Below are 17382 nucleotides of genomic sequence, written 5' to 3'. Positions count from 1 at the left end.
GCAAAACACTCCACTATTTTTACCAACAAAACCCCAAACGAGTCACCAAGAGACTTCACAGAAAATATATGAAGCATTGCTCAAAACAAAACAAAAAATCAGTTTCTGCCCTTGAGGAATTTAGCATTTTATTTCTGATGGAATAAGATTGAATTGTCAGAAGGACAGTAAGGTGAGTCCTAACAATATAGAGAAAAGGCAAAGGGAAGATTTCAATTAAATAATTTACTGACTTAAAAAATCAGAGTCTTGCCATAGACTATTAGTATTCTGTTCTACTCATTCATTCACCAAGTATTTTGGGTGCTAGAGTTATGGAGACAAGAAAAAAAAAAGTTCCTGCCCTCAAGGAATTTCCACTCTACTAAGAGAAACCACATTTATGCATATAAGTAAATTTAAAAGCTTTACAAAGTAATTTCAAGGGGAATTAGCCCATCATTACCAGCTTTGGCTTTTAAATACTCTTCCCCTGATTCCTAAACAATCTTTAGGAGCCTCTTGTTCATTCCCCAACCCCCACAAATTGCTAAGCCTTTCCCTATAACTATTAGACTCTTTATTATTTTCATTTTTGTCTTTGAATCCTTAATGCTTAGCACAGGCAACTAAAAATAATACATTTCTTAATTTATTAGAATATTACAGAAAGAAGTTAGAGCATAATCAGTTAAATCATTTTCTATCCTTTTTGTCAACTCTAAAATGCATTTTAGAAAATAACAACATAATTTTAAATCTTTGCATCACTGCCTTGTAATTTATTTTTATTTTTTTCCTCCTCTCTCTCTAGAAAAAAGACTATCATATAAGGGAAGATGTCTAACTCCATTTTGATACTTTAACTTCAAGGGAAGAATTGCAAACTGAAAGGAAAGTCATTTCTCTTCCACTAACATAGGACACAATGAAAAATTCATAAGCTCTGGAAATGATCAATCGATAATAACAAAACAACAAAACCTCTTAAGAGGTCACCAGTCCACCAGGGAATCTATGGCTCTGGCTTTTGAATTATGGGATAACTAGATTGCAGGTAAAAGGCCCAGGGAATCACAAGGGGATTACACTTAAGTAGAAATATTTGCATTTTAAGGTAAGATAGGAAAAAGGTATTTTTTTTCTTTTTCCTCCCTTAATCTATTAATTTGTCTTCAAAAACCTAAAGTATGTTAACCCATTCTTCACTGAATGAAGAAGACTTTATGCTGCCTCAAAAAGAAAAACAGACTAATTGGTTAAAAAAAAAAAAGTAATTGATTGACTCTTTAAGCATCTTCAAAATATTGTGTGCTTTGTCATTGACTCTTTCTCTTCCTTCAAAGTGACCAACTTTCCCAAAGTGTTTCTAAGAATAAGAATGCATTGTTTTTAGATTCACAAACTTTGACTTTAAAAAGCCTTACAGAATCAGAGCCAGTAACTTAATATTTACATAATAGAAATTATTGAAATGCTTTTTTTCTTTTTCTTTTTCTTTTCCTTTTCCTTTTCCTTTTTTTTTTTTTTTTTTTTTTTTTTTTTTTTTTTTTTTTTGATACTTTCCAGGTGGAGAAGCTTAGATTATTATTTTTCCACTGCCCCAACTTGAACAAAGTTCCTAAGATATTTCCTTGAGCAGGGCTTCTTAAACTTTTCCCACTTGTGACCCCTACTAGCTTGGAGTCTTCTGTCCTTGCTACACTTGAATAATGAAAAAGTAACTTTTTTTTCCCTCCCCTAATGTTCTACAGATATTTACCTAAACTCTGAAATGGCATTTCTATCTAGAGACCATAAATCTTTTTACCAGTACATGGTCCATTGATAACTATTACTCCTATATGTGTCTTTTCCATACTTAATTGACCATGCAGGAACTTTGACATTATTATTAAGACATTCCCTTTCCTCTCAAATCCTAGTTACTGTCTGCTCTGTAGCTACTTTCATTCAAAGCAAAGTTTTCAAACTAGGCTCCTTCCATTGCTCACTCCCTCCAATGCTTCTGTGAGAAAAAAACCTACCTAAATTTAGATCATCTCAGTCCACAGGGAGATCTTATGTTTATCCATGCCTTCTTTTCTAACCTAATCACTAGCTGTTTTTATAAGCTATCATAACATGAGTGAAAACATTTTTTTTTAATTTAGTCATCTGCTCTTGAGAGGAAGACTATTAAATTAAATTATAGGCCAATGCAATCTCTTTATCCTCTTTTAACATTTTCCTAATGGAGCATATGTTCAACATCGGGGGCTTCAGGGAATAAAGTTTATTTGCATTCTGTACCATGCTACATTGAATTGGGTGAAAGCAGGTGTTCAACATTTCACCTGAAAGGCAGACAGATCTGGATTGATGCCGATGGCTGCATTATCCAAAAGGGCAAGAGAAAGAAAGATACAGATAGACAGACATGTCTGTTACCCTGATGCAGATCTCAACCTCTCCATACTTTGGTGCAAAGTTTATGACCTACAGTGCTTCCCACTCTCACAAGAAGTCATATGTTGAATGTTTTAACTGTCTTTGAATAAACTTCTTTGTACTAAGTTGAATTCATCCTTAAATGACAGGCACCCAGTGTAACACTGGTCTGTATAAGAAGTCTTTCCAGCTTGGTATAGGATCTAAGAAAGCATGAATTTGACAGACAGAGCCCTCAAGAACACTGGCTGATCTATATACCATGAAAAGATATCGGTATAGATGGAGAGATACTGTTTTTAAATCATGAAACTTGATCAACACAAATATTTCAAAAGGAAAAGCAAAAAAAAAAGGTTTAAATTAGAAAATGTACATTGTTAAGTACAGATTATTTTTAAGTTTATATTTCTATATTATATATATCATACATTGCATATATAATATGTGATACCCATATAACTATAAACTTGGTTATACAGATAGATGGCATGTTATAAAATATAGTGCTATATATGGCACATAATTATACATAGTTGCATTTATTTATAACATTTAATCGGATACTAACAAAATGTCCCTTTTTGGTGGTGGTGCCTTATTTTCCTATGTATATCTCCTTTTTAAAAAATTATTAATACTTTTTGTTTTTTGCCTGGCTCTCACCACCCATCAACCTGCCATTCTTTTCCCAGAATAGAAGTCCTCACTTGTAATAAATATGCAAAATCCAGCAAAACAAGTCAACACATTGGTCAGGTCTGAGAACCATATGACAGAATGCTCCAAGTCATTAATTATAAGAAAAATGCAAATTAAAACAGCTGTGAGGGTCCACCTAACACCCACAATATTAGAAAGATGACAGCAGGGGAAAATAGCAATTGTTGTATGGGATAATGAGAGGACAGGCATACACAGCACTTTTCTACCCACACAGTTACCAACTTCCCTGAGGCCCTCATTGCTTCTTGCTCAATTTGTTTACTAGCCTATTAAATAATCCTGCTGGCATGAAGCCATTCTTTATAGTTCTCCTTTGTGCAAAAGTCTAACCATTTCACTCTCCTCTTCACAAGGATCCAGTGGTTCCATCTTACCTATATAATCTATTCATTTGGCTATTAATTTTCTTAAATTGTCACTTATCTTTTATTATCATAATTTTTTTTTTCTCTTTAGCACCATTCCATGACCTTAAACCATGAAATCTTTCCTTATAACAAGGAGAAACATTTAAGCAAAGTTTACTATGTAGTAAACTAGCTATAAGGTGTTTTTTGGGGGGCAGGGTGTTTTGGGTTTTGTTTTTTTTTAGCCATATCCACAGCCCCTCACATCTTTAATAAAAAGAAGGAGGTTCAATCCATTATAGTTCTCCAGGACTGAGATTGCTCATGACATTTCATTGTAATACAATTTCAGTCTAACATTTAAAGTTTTTTTTTTTTAAACAATCTTGACCATCCTAGGTTTCCGTTGTCATTTAACATTGTTTTTCCTTCGTTTTAAATTTATTAGTTTTTGACATTTACTATTATAAGATTTTGAATTCCATTTTTTTCTCCCTTCTACCTCTCTCACTTCCTCAGGATAGCAATCAATCTGATAGAGGTTATACATGTACAAATCATATTAAGTATATTTCTACATAATACTATTGCTTTTAACACACTTTGTATTCTGGGCAAATTGGACTATTAGCCACTTTTCGGTCCTTTTATCCTTCACCCTTCTATTTCTATTCATTCATCTCTGCATAAGATCTTCTCTTCCACCATAACTCAGCCTCTATGCCAGCTTAACCTAAAACCTTCCATGATCCCACAACTAGGAGTGATGGCTACTCAGTCTGTCCAATGGAAATTTGCCTAGATTTTTCCTTTGCCCTTTGCCCCCTTGAATGACCCTTACTTCTCCACATTTTAATATGCCCAATGTCTAGTATAACTGAGCTTAGTTTATATGCAATAATCTCTTTTTTATCTTTGTATTATTTGCATTACTCTCCAGCTTAATCAAATATTTAGAGTTAAGGAACAACAGCATGTTAAAATCTAAGAAATTTTTGAGATAATCTCGTTCAAGTCCCTCATTTCAAAGATAAGAAAACTGAAGCACAGGGAATGGAGGTGTGACTTCCCCAAAGGAAAGTGATAGAATCAGAAGCAGAGCTTGGTTCTCCCAACATCTTGTCAAAAAGAGATAGTTTCTCTTTACATACAATTACAATAATTCCTGGTTTATTTTCTTTTGAGAGAACCTCTGGATGACAAATAAAGGAAGAAGTGACTTTCACATTTAAAATCACACATGCTTTTCATTCTGGATCTCATATGTATCTTTTTACCATTTGCATTATGAAATAAACACAATCCCATCTTCAACCATTATTTTCCTTGACTAATGTAAAGGCCCAACATTTGGACCAGTTATGAACAATAACTCCCTTGTCAAATCTAATTATTGTACAAATATGAACCCTATTTTCTCTTCTTTCAGGTTGTCTCATGATTTTTTGAATGTCATTTTCCTGCTTTGAAATAATTGTTTTTCATTGATGGTAGGGCATTAATCCAAGTAAATTTCCTTTGGGATTTTTCTGTGATTTCTACATTTTTCCTCCAATGCCTCTGTTACTTTTGTCATCCTCTCTTTGAGAATATAGATGCCAGGAACAATAGGACCACAATTCCTCTTGTGTTCAGTTTTCCATTCATTTCTATGACTCTTCTACTCCCTGAATTCTTTTCCTCTTCTTTATGTTTCTAAGAAGGTTCTCCAAAGAAAGTGTTCTTTGCTTACTTCACTTTACAAAAATTGGCTTTTGGCATCTCTTGTTCAGCCCTAGTCACCTTGCTTATATTTTCTTCTCCTCCCCCCTTGAGAACTATTAATCCCATTCCATTTTTATTTTTTTCACCAAATACTATTGTTTCAACAGTTTTTCTTTTAATATGAGATAATGTACATGAGAAACTTAGCAAGCCTTAAAGCATCCTATGAATGTGAACACTTATTGTTATTGTTGGGCTCAATCTGGGCTCAAAGAATAGAATTTAAAGAATCCCACAATCTAAGAGTTGTAAAAAACCTCAGAAGCCATCTGGTCCAACTTGTATCTGATCAAGAATTTTCTCTAGAACATTTTACACCAATGGTTGTACAACTTCTGCCCAATGACCTTTAGTGAAGGGGAACCCACCACCTACCAACTCATCCTACTTCTGGACAATAGTAATAATTAGCAAAGTTTTCCTTCAAGTCAAATGTTCCTCTACAAGGCATTTGCCTATTGTTTTGCAGGTTCTGTTGTCTCGGTTCATTAAGAAGAACTTTAATCCTATGCAGTTGGATCAAATTCAAATAGAAATGGATCCCATAGAATACATATTGACTTAGAAAACCATAAATTAACATTATTTACATGGATTGTATTTTCATTATTGTTGGAAATTTTCCAGTGTTTAACATTTTAACCTAATTTGGTAGGATTGGAAAGTACTTTAGTCTACAAGGCATTCAAATACTTATATCAGTTCTCCTATTTCCCTAACTTTACTTTTCTTAATTCTAAACATCTTCAGTTCTTTCAACCAATTCTCATAAAGAATAATCTCCAGTCTTCTTGGACACCTAAGTAGCATGGTAGATATAAAGACGTGGGTCTGGAATCATGAAGACTTAAAAGTATGGCCTCAAACCCTTAAGCTGTAGCACTCTGGGCAACTCATTTAACTTATTTTTGTCTCAACATTTTTCAAGTGTAAAATGGAAATAAAAATAGCACTTACCTCTTGAGTGGAGGACCAAACAAGATAATATTTGTAAAAGCAACTGAGCACGGTACTTGGCACATAGCAGATGCCTAGTAAATGCTTATTCCCTTCTCTTCTTTCCCTCTATACTCAGGGCTTGTCTCACTGTGTAGACTTCCCAACTAATGTCACTGAACATACAGGAATAAAAATTTATCTTTTAAGCGTTTAAACAGTCCCAGAATCAGTTCTAGGATTTCAAGCAAGAAAACTGCTTTTTAATTTGGTTCCCCAGTGAATTAAGATGAACCTTCTTTTTGTGAATTTGACATCACTCAAATTCCTTTGAGTTCCCATTATGTATTGTAAGTAAGTATTCTCAGCAATATTAGAATTTGGCAATGTATTTAGGTCCAAGAAAAGCTGTATTCTCAGACTCAGATGAGTATAGTGACCACAGAGAAGATCACAATATGTATAGCTCTGAATATTTTACCCTTCAAGGTTGAATCATTCTTCCAGTCAAAAAAATTAAAATTTCACTTACCCTGTTACTCTGGCTCTTACAATAGGTTCTTTTTAATAGCTTTTCTTTAATATAGGTGAGGTCAGTTAAGTTAATAAAAAAAGTATTTTATTTTGAGACCCACTGATGGCAAAGCATTCCTTTCCCCTTTAAAAATACATTACTCTATCCAAAGCACAGCCTAGAAGAGAGAAGCAGGACAATTTCATTTTGTAATGGCACCTTGACACCCTTCAAAGCAAGATGTGCCACATGACCTAAAGGAAACAAAATCTTTGCCAGCTCATTAAATGCCAGTTCATTAGTAAGTCATGCTGCAGGAGACTGTCAGCTCTCTGCTCCCACACATTCCAAAAAGCAAGAGGGAGTACAAACCCATATCCACACACTACCATTAAATTATTTAACATCTGTTTTAAAATGACTAACAGAGGACTAGGCTGATTTACAGTTTTTAATACCTGTTAATGAAAGAAAAACAGACAGAGGCAAGATTGTATAAAAGGCCACCAGGTGGCAGAGCCACATAAATATAGAAAGTATCTAGTATGAAAATTCAGTGTGGACTGGGGATGGGGGTGATTTCAAATCTTTGGGACTAGCACAAAATTTTTGTCTTTTCAGATGAATGCAAAAAATGGTTTCTTTTTTTTTCTCCATCAATATCCCTCAATCTTTTGGTTTATTTTATTAAAATTTAATGAGTTTTTTGGATCATCTTTAATTTAAGTAGTACAGAGAATAGAATACAAGTTCCAAAGGAAGAAACTATTCACCTACACACTCATATATATACAAACTATATATATATACCATTAATTCTGCTATTACAATTTATTGCATGTAGTAAGTGCTTAATAAATGTTTGTTGAGCCCAAGATGCTATCAAACTCTGCATACCCTTTGATCAAGCAGTGCCTCTACTGGATCTGTATCCCAAAGAGAGCATAAAAGAAGGAAAAGGACCCACCTGTGCAAAAATTATTGTAGCAGTTCTTTTTGTAGCGGCAAAAAGCTAGAAACTGAGTGGATGCTCATTAGTTGGAGGATGGCTGAATAAATTATGGTACATGAAGGCAATGGAGTATCATTCTTTATGAAATGATGAGCAGGCTGACTTCAGAAAAGCCTTCTAGACTTAACATGAACTATGCTTAGCAAAGTGAGCAGAACCAAAAGATTATTCTACAGAGTAGTGATAGCAAGATTATATGATGATCAAGTATGATTAATCCCAGAAATGGGGTGATTCAAGACAATTCCAATAGACTTGGGATAGAAAATGCCATCCATATCCAAAGAGAGAACTATGGAAATTGAATGTCAATTAAAACATAGTATTTTTACTTTTTTTCCCTTTTTCTTTCTCACATTTTCCCCTTTCTGTTTAATTTTTTTGCACATGACAAATATGGAAATATGTTTGAAAGTATTGTACATGCAAAACCTATATCAGATTATTTGCCGTCTTGGGGAAGAGAGGAAGATAAGTGAAGAAGGAAGAAAAAATTTGAAACATAAAATCTTATAAAAATGAATATTGAAAACTACATCTATATGTATTTTGAAAGATAAAATACTATTGAAAAAATGTTTGTTGAATCAAACTATTTAATTGAAATTTTTCTAAAGATGAACATCATCAAAGTGAAAACATCATTTGAGAATTAGACAAGGGTTTCAAACCCACACAGTTCTTTGCCTTTGTTTAGAAAACATGGGCTGATGACCCTATCCCAAAATGTGAATGAAATGCCATTTGTGTAAACCCAATATTGTTTGTATTTATTTCATGGTAGAACTATATAGATTGTTAGAAGTGGAAGGAACCTGAGAGCAGAATAGGAAGAGCATCAAAGCCAATGTCCTCATTTTTCAGGGCAAGTTACTAAAACTAGAGACATCAATAGTTTGATGAAGGCCATACAATTAGTAAGAACTTTTATTAAAACAGATCTTCTTGGACCTTAACTTAAGTAGTCTTTCCACACTATTCAAATGCTGCCTTTCATAACACACACAAGACCATACTTAGATACATACTTGGAAACAACCAAGTCCAACTCTCTTGATGAGGAAATTGAAGCCTCAGGAGATTATATAACTGTGGTATTGGTCTCATAAACACCAAACAATCAAGTATTTAGAAAGTATCTACTATATGCCAAGCACAGTGATAGGTTCTGGAGATCTAAGTACAAAAAAAGAAACCATTCCTATTTGGGAGGAGTTAAATTCAAATGGAGGCAATGAATAAATAGATAAGAAAAATAAAGTGAATATATGCAAATATAAACAAAATAGCTAAATACAAGATAGTTTGAAAGAATGAGCACTAGCAGGAGAATTAGAAAAGTTTTCCCATAGACAATGATGTCTTATGGGCAACTTCTCCTTCAATACCTCCAGCTTTGAAGAACTCCAAAATTAGCCTATTTCATAATTTCCCTGATATTACTACTCTGGAAAATCTAATTGCATTATTTATTTTTCAAAAATGATCTGGGTAAATACATCATATAATAATGAGGTTGAAAGTTCCGCCAAATGTACTATTACGTGGTGAGAGTGAATTGGAGCAATTGTCATAAAGTTTTCTTACACATGTCTCTCTCAATGGGGCCAGAGTCTATATTTATTCAGGGACTGAAGGTCATCTAGGTGAGTGATGGAAAAGAGTTGGAACTGGTGAGGAAAAGTGGAGAAAAGAACCCCTGTTTTCTCTGTAGAACTTCCAGAGAAAACTAGCAGTGTCCAGAAATAATGTAGAGAGGGATAGAGTTTGTGTGTTTCTAAATAGCTTACAGTAGGAAAAGTTCCTCCTAACTCTAGGGCCAATCATCTTTGATATGACTTAGTCACAGGCATCAAGAGGCCAATCAGAATGTCCTAGGTCACATGTCCTTTATCAAGACCCTAGAGTAACTGTCCGGCTGAAAGATGCAAGAAAATATGCTGAGATCAATGGGAAATTGTTCCAATCCACCCCCAATCCACTCACATGTTTACCATAGTGCTCAAGCATTTCCTTAAAGTGGGTGGCTTTAAATCAATCCCACTCAATCTTTCCCAAGGATCACAGTTGTTGTTTTTAAGCTCAGCATCTGGAGATCTCTGGAACCATGCAAAACAGTGATTATCTCATCTGATCAGGAATTCACAATGTTGGGTGCTGACTCCACAGAGATCAGAGGACCAAAGGAATGAGAGAGGAGAGAACATGTGAACCCTCTGGCAAGAATACAGGAAAACCAGAGGAAGAAGACTATCCACTATCAGGAGGAATTCAACAGCGGTCAAAGGAAACACCTGTTAGATGCTGTTGCCCTGATCAGTGTCTAGCAAACATTATCTACTGTCTAATAGACTGAGAGGAGCAAGAATCCTACGGAGTTCCTCACAGTTGGAAGTATTCAAACAGAAGCTGTCCTTCAGGCAACATCTTTTATAGGAAGTCTGTCTTTAATCTCCTTTTAAATGCTACTGTGCTTTCTTTCATATATTACATGTGTATATATGCCCAAACACATATCTAAATATATAAATACTTGCACTTATTCACTATCTATCCATCTATCAATATACATTGAATACATACAACCATAAGCCCATATGGGTTCCTTCTCTCACATTTATTCTAACTTCTTAATATCATGGCAATTTGAATTCCTTCCTAAAAAACATTGTATCCTGAGCCACCCTCTGCAGTAACAGGTCTATTTTCTTGCATGTCCCTTAACAAATTAGGTCCAGAGAAAGAATAATAAAGTATTCAATAATACTTAATAATCAAATAAATAATACTTAATACAAATATTTAAGAATGCTAATATAGAAAGAAATTAATCTCTTATCCTTTCTGCTACTTTTAGACAACAATTTTTAGACCCTCCTTGGCAGGTTGGTGGTAAAGTGGATAGAACTCCAAAAATATAGTCAGGAAGACCTGATTTTAAATTCTACCTCCTATATTTGGTAGCTATGTGATTCTGGGCAAATCACTTAAAGTTCCATATGTCATTTTCCTCAAAAGTAAAATGAGCTTAATAATAGCATCTACACTCTAGAATTGATATGAGAATCAAATAGAAAAAAATTCTAAAGCACTTAGCACAGTGCCTGATATACGAAGTGCTGAGAGCTGAATTTTCTTCTTCTTCCCTTTCTTCAAATAGGCTTTTAGATTTAAGATTGGAAATGACTTTATAATCAAGCTAGTCCATGCTAGACAGATAGGTGGCACAATGGAGAAAGACTAAGTCCTGGAGTTAAAAAGAACTGAATTCAAATCCGACCTCAGATACAAGTTGTGTGATGCAAGTCATTTAACATTGTTTGAATCAATTTTGCCATCTGTAAAATGAGCTGGAGAAGAAAATGGCAAACATTTATTTTTGCCAAGAAAACTCAAATGGGGTCACAAACAACCACAACTGAATAATCACAACAAAAAGTCCTTCACGGTACAGAGGAAGAAAATGAAGATGTGCAGGGAAATCAGGTAACTTGATCTAGGTCACAAAGTGTGACTTGAATTAGATAGGGTTTCTGACTATAAATGCAGTGCTCTCCCCACTGGAAAACACAACACTGACCAACAAGATTTATTAAGCCCTTACTATGTACTGTAAATGAAAAAGAGAGTATGTCATGGAGTGAAAATTGACTGGGATAACACTCATTGACCATGATGATTTATTCATACCCCCAAATAAAAACTAACTGCTATCTCTGGAGAATTAATGATGAAAGAAAAAGGCAAATACTGCTTAATTCTGATGGCCAGGGCCATGATTGGGAAACATCAGGAGTATTGTGTCCAGTTTTCATACAATAGCCCTCAAGGAGGATTCTGGGAAAATGGAAAACTTCCAGAAGAAAGCAAGTTAGGAGAGTTGGCACCCTATTTAAGGAATGGGACATTGAACTGGAGATATTCAATTTAAATCCTATAAGAAACTAGCATTAGGAGGGATGGTCTAAAAATTCTTGAAGAGTTATCATGAAAATAGATATAGAGGACATGTCTATCAAGTTATCTTCACTGTCAGATACACTCATCATAGCTGACTGGTTTTTGGCTCATTGCTTTTCTTTGTTTAAAGAAAAAAACAGTCTAAAGGGAAGGGGTGAGGAGAGGGAAGGCATTTATTTTACTTTCCAGAGGTACTAACAATGTAAAAATGAAAGACATTTCTTACTTGAGGAATGGCTGAATAAGCTATGGTATATGAATGGAATTAAATAGAATTGTTCTGTAAGAAATGATGAGCAGGCTGATTTTAGAAAAGTCTGGAAAGGCTAATGCTGAGCAAAGTGAGCAGAACCAAGAGAACATTATACACAGCAACAACGAGATGGACTTAGCTCTTTTCAGCAATAATATGATCCAAGGCAATTCCAATAGAATGTGTTTCTTTGGTTTTTTTTCCCTTTCTCATTCTTTTTTTTCCTTTTTTTTTTTTTTTTTTGCTTAACATGACAAATATGGAAATATATTTAGAAGAACTGCATAAGTTTAACCTATATCAAAAATATAGGTGCTGTCCTGAGGAGTGAAAGGGAGAGAGGAGAGGAAAAAAAAATGGAACACAAGGTTTTGGAGAGGTGAATGTTGAAAACTGTCTTTGCATATATTTGGAAAAATAAAATACCATTGAAAGAATTTTTTTTAATGAAAGGAATAAATAAAATACCATGCCCCTGCACACACACACTATGTAGTTCTGGAGCAGTGATTCTTAAAAGTGTGGTCCAGAGAAACCTAGGGATCTCTAAAATTCTATCAGAGGGACTGCAGATTCAAAATCAGTTTTCATTTCTAATATGGTAAGTATCTATAAACATAACCCAGAAAAACAAAAACTCTATGGATAGATTCTCAATCATTTTTAATGCATAAATATACTGAAAATAAAAGTTTGATAATCACCCATTCTAGAGAACTAAATTGGGACCCATAGATAGATGTTTCAGGATATATTCTGGAGTCTAGTTGATGAATTCTTATTTATATTCTAATATGATGACCCTGCTTCTGAGATGATCAGTGACAGAATAATTATCATATCCCCAGAGAGTATTTTTTTCACTTGTGAAGATACAGGTAAGGACAAAACAAATGAATAATAAAAGAAATGGCATAGAGTTTCTCTCCTACAGAAATTTAAGCCAAAGTGCAGAATAATGAGACAATGGTAAAAAGAAATTGGTTATAATTTGTTGTAGGTAATAGTGAAGATCTAACCATTGTACTCATTCATGCCCCCTAAGACCCAAGGAAGTTAATATTTCTCTGGTGTCTGTACAAGAACATAATAGGATTTACTCAAGGTAATGGGCCCTGAACTTCTTTCTCTAAAGGAGAAAAAAATATATTAAAAGAGAAATGATAGATTGTGCCCGTAAAAATTTTAATTAAGGCTGCAATTCAAAACCGAACAAAGCCTGGCTGCAAAGGCACTCTAACTATGACCTGGTGTAATGGCTGAGCCTGCTTGCGTTTCTGGAAATAGATGCTATTTGAACACTGCCATGATGTCCTTGGGTTCCATTTAATCCAGTTCTCACAAGGAAGGGCCTTTAACGACACCCCCAAACTCCAAATACAAAGCAAACCAGCCTTGGTTGCTTAGAGACACTGGAGTGCTGAGGACAAAATGCCTTTGGGGTTTTCAAAGGCTCATCCAGAATGGGCCTTCATCTCTGCACATGGTGTAATAATTAAATGAGCTAAGGACAGAAGCCTCCATACTAAATGTGTCTATGAAATATCTCTGAGAATAGAATCTATTCATCAGAGAGTGACAATACCTGGCTCTTTCTCCCACTCACTGTTTCCCTAAGAAGAGTACTTATGATCAACTTGGTTTTTCTCCCTCATCCTTTATCCATGCTTTTCTCCCCGAAGAATTTAATGGACCTTCCAAGGTTTTTTTTCCTATTTGTCTAAAAATCATGCTTTTTGTCTACAATCTTTGAATAACAAAGCATCAAATCTCCTAAACTGATTGAATTATCTATTAAATGTTAATGGCATTTATGGACCTCCATTATATAGTTCTAATGTGCCTTGCCAGACTTAATGAACAGTACACAATAACACAATTCCTTATTTAATTACTTGCTTTTTGAAAATGTTTCTTTTCCACTATATTTTCTACTGTTCAGGCAATACCTTCCGAGTTGAAAGAGGAAAGCATAATAGGACAGGGGACAGTGCGGATGCTTGGGGACAGTTCTGGAAAGAAGGCTGTTGGCAGAGTTTTGCTTGCGTGTTTAGAATTTAAATCTGTGCCTCTGAAACAAGCTATTCCCTCATTCTGTTTTCTCCTATGCATAATTTATACTCACATACAAAAACAATAAGCAACAAACACATTACTAGAATAGCTCTGTCGCCTCCTTCACTTATATAAGAATGAGCAGAGGCTAGAAGAAATATGCAAACTATTTGTCTCAACAGATAATTCTGATTTTTTTCTCATGATTTCTCTTTCCTACACAGTTTAAAAACTGTCTTCTCAATGCAAACTGCCTTTTGCCTAAGATATTTTATTTTTCTTTTTGTTTTCTTTCAATTTTCCAGTAAATTGTGCTGACAAAAAAAAAAAGAATATAAATGTTCTCTGTCTTAGGGAAGAGAGAGTCCTGTTTTGTTAAGCTTTAGAGGGCAGAATTATGACCAGTGGAGGGAAGTCAAAGGGAGTTAAATTTTGAATGGATAAAAGTGAATTCTTATTAACAATAATAACTATCCACAAATAGAATGTATTATTTTGAGAATAGTGGGTTGCCCATCCATAGAAGTTTTCAAATGGAGGCTGTATGAATATTTTTTGGGGGGTGTTGTAAGGGAATTACTGTTCAGGAAAGAGTCAGACATGATAATTTTTATGATCCCTTCCAACCCAAAGATTTTGTAAATGAATGCTTAACACTGTACGTAAATTCTCTATAATGGACACTAGAGGGCAGAATTTTCTTTCAAATCTATTGACCTCACCTCTAATAAAATAACAAAGGTAGGATGTCCATAATCAGTCTCACTTGCTGGAATTGACCACATAAAACTCTGGAAGAATTTAAAAATTTTGTTTATATGAGAGTTTTCAACAATATTTATGAGATAGGAAATAAAACAAAGCTTTTCAATAGTTTCTAAATATTATAATCAGCAATTTTTGCCATTGCGCTCCTCCTCCTCCAACACAATGAGCTGCAATTAAAGAAAATATATCTGGGGAGGAAGGGGGAAATGCTAGTTATATAAAACCACCTAACAGGAAAAAATACAATAAGAATCAAAGAAACATTACCCAAAGGATTTCTCTCCCTCTTACAAGATCCTTTTGCAATTATTTTTCACAAACAAAATTTTCATTTGTAGCCTAATTGGGTTAATCTGATAAGTGTCTTCCCTTGGCACCCACAATGTCTGCTAAAAAAAAAATTACAAAAAGAAATAAATGACTAAGTGACCTCTAAGGTCCTTTCTAACACTAAGACACAGAGACACTATTAGATGATTGTTACTTTTGAGGGCACCTGGTCACCCAACCAGTCAGTGGCTAGGGCAGACATGTGGGATATGGAGATGAGAGACAGATAAAATACTAATGAAAACTACATGAAGATAATCAATAGGCAGATAAACATATGATATGTTATTGTTGTACCCAAAGATTATATATAGATAGGAAAGACGAAGGATAAGGATGGAGAAAGGATGGGAGTGGGATGGCATTCTTTTTGGAAAACATTAATAGAAAAGATGTCTGTTGAAAGAGTTTAGTCTTCAGAGACAGGGAAATGCCAGATGTGATGGTTTGAAGGTTGAAAACGTGACTCAGGAGAGAATGAAGAAAGCAATGATCTATAGCCCTTTAAATTTTTTTTCGGTATCATGCCCAACTGGCTATCAAACTGTATGTACCCTTTGACTCAGCAGTGTCTCTACAAGGTCTACATCCCAAAGAGATCATAAAGGAAGAAAAATGTTTGTGGCAGCCCTTTTTATATTGGTTAGAAACTGGAAACTGACTGGATGTCCATCAGCTGGGGAACGGCTGAATAAGTTATGGTATATGAATGTTATGGAATATTATTGTTCGGTAAGAAATGATCAGCAGAATGATTTTAGAGAAGCCTGGAGACTTACATGAACTGATGCTAAATGAAATGAGCAGAACCAGGAGATCATTGTACACGGCAACAGCAAGATGATATAATTATCAATACTGATGGATACAGCTCTCTTCAACAATGAGATGATTCAGACCAGTTCCAATGATCTTGTGATGGAGAGAGCCACCTGCACCCAGAGAGAGGACTGTAGGAACTCAGTGTGGATCACAGCATAGTATTTTTACTTTTTTTATTGTTGTTTGCTTGAGTTTTGTTTTTTCTCATTTTTTTTTCCTTTTTGACCTGACTTTTCTTGTGCAGCACGATAAATGTGGAAATATGTATAGAAGAATTGTATATGTTTAACATATATTAGATTATTTATCGTTTAGGGGAGGGGGTGGAGAGAAGGGAGGAAAAATTTGGACACAAGGTTTTGCAAGGGTGAATGTTGAAATTTATCCATGCATATATTTTGAAAATAAAAAGCTTTAATTAAAAAAAATAATAAAACAAAAAAATGCATTATCAATATGTTGCTCTAACTTTTTGAATCAGTGCAAGTCCAGTACTTAAGAGAATGGGAATGCCTTGGTAAGGTTGAACAGAAATTCTACAGAACTTGGAAAATGTTGTGATTAGTTCTGTTTGCATGACAAGTCAATAATTATTTCATTTTTACCACTTTGGATCAAGAATAATTTTTAAAAATCATGTCATACAAAAATATTATTTGTGACCCCTGATAAAAGGACATCTTTTTTTGAAAGTTTTATCCTGATAGAATTAGTGAAATTTCATAGTGAAATTTAAAATTTCTTTTAAAGAGTGCCTGCCATGACCATATGCTAAGTAATGTTTCTCTGAGACAAGTTATTTGGAACTCATAAGTGGCTGTAACCCCTATTTACCATCCTCATTATCTCTTGTACCATCATATCAAAAATCTCTCCAGAATTCCTTATTTCTGTCCATGACATCACCATTTTCCTAGTCAACTAAATGTCATAGGATTATGTGGTATAAAGGGTGTGTCTCAAAAGGAAAGCTGGAGAAATGCTGATACATTTAGCCAGCTGGCAATACATGCCTTACATGTTATTGCATATGTTCACGGATACACATGGTAATCACTGAATATTTATGTACCATAGATATATTTGTCTATTAGACAGTTAAGTGAAAGGACACTGAGTCTGGAGTTAGGAAAATTTGGAATCAAATTTGTCCTTAGATAGTTACTAGCTTTATGCCTTTGTCTACCTCAGTTTCCTCAACTATAATATGAGGTAATAATAGCAACTATATCCTAGAATTATCAGGAGTTTCAAATGAGATTAAATTTGTAAAGCACTTAGCATAGTCCCTGACACATAGTAGGAGGTATGTAAATGCTATTTATTTTATTATTAACTATGCACAATGTAGCTAATCGTCAAATAGGTACTTGTATATGTAGGTTTATTTCTATACCTATTATATTCCTATGTAGATCTACCAATATTATTTCATTGCTTTACTTTAATTAATTTGTAAATGCTTGTGTGGGTATGCTTATACTAT

General features: G+C 34.4%; 1 protein-coding gene across 1 annotated transcript in view; it reads right to left on the bottom strand.

Annotated features, from left to right (window-relative positions):
• The window catches only part of GAS2 (growth arrest specific 2), a 136125-nt gene that overhangs the window by 1556 nt on the left and 117187 nt on the right, over positions 1 to 17382 (bottom strand). The gene's annotated exons all lie outside the window — the stretch shown is intronic.

Source organism: Antechinus flavipes, chromosome 6, assembly GCF_016432865.1.
Source record: "Antechinus flavipes isolate AdamAnt ecotype Samford, QLD, Australia chromosome 6, AdamAnt_v2, whole genome shotgun sequence".
Taxonomy (NCBI): Eukaryota; Metazoa; Chordata; class Mammalia; order Dasyuromorphia; family Dasyuridae; genus Antechinus; species Antechinus flavipes.
This window is presented reverse-complemented; position numbering and strand designations above follow the sequence as displayed.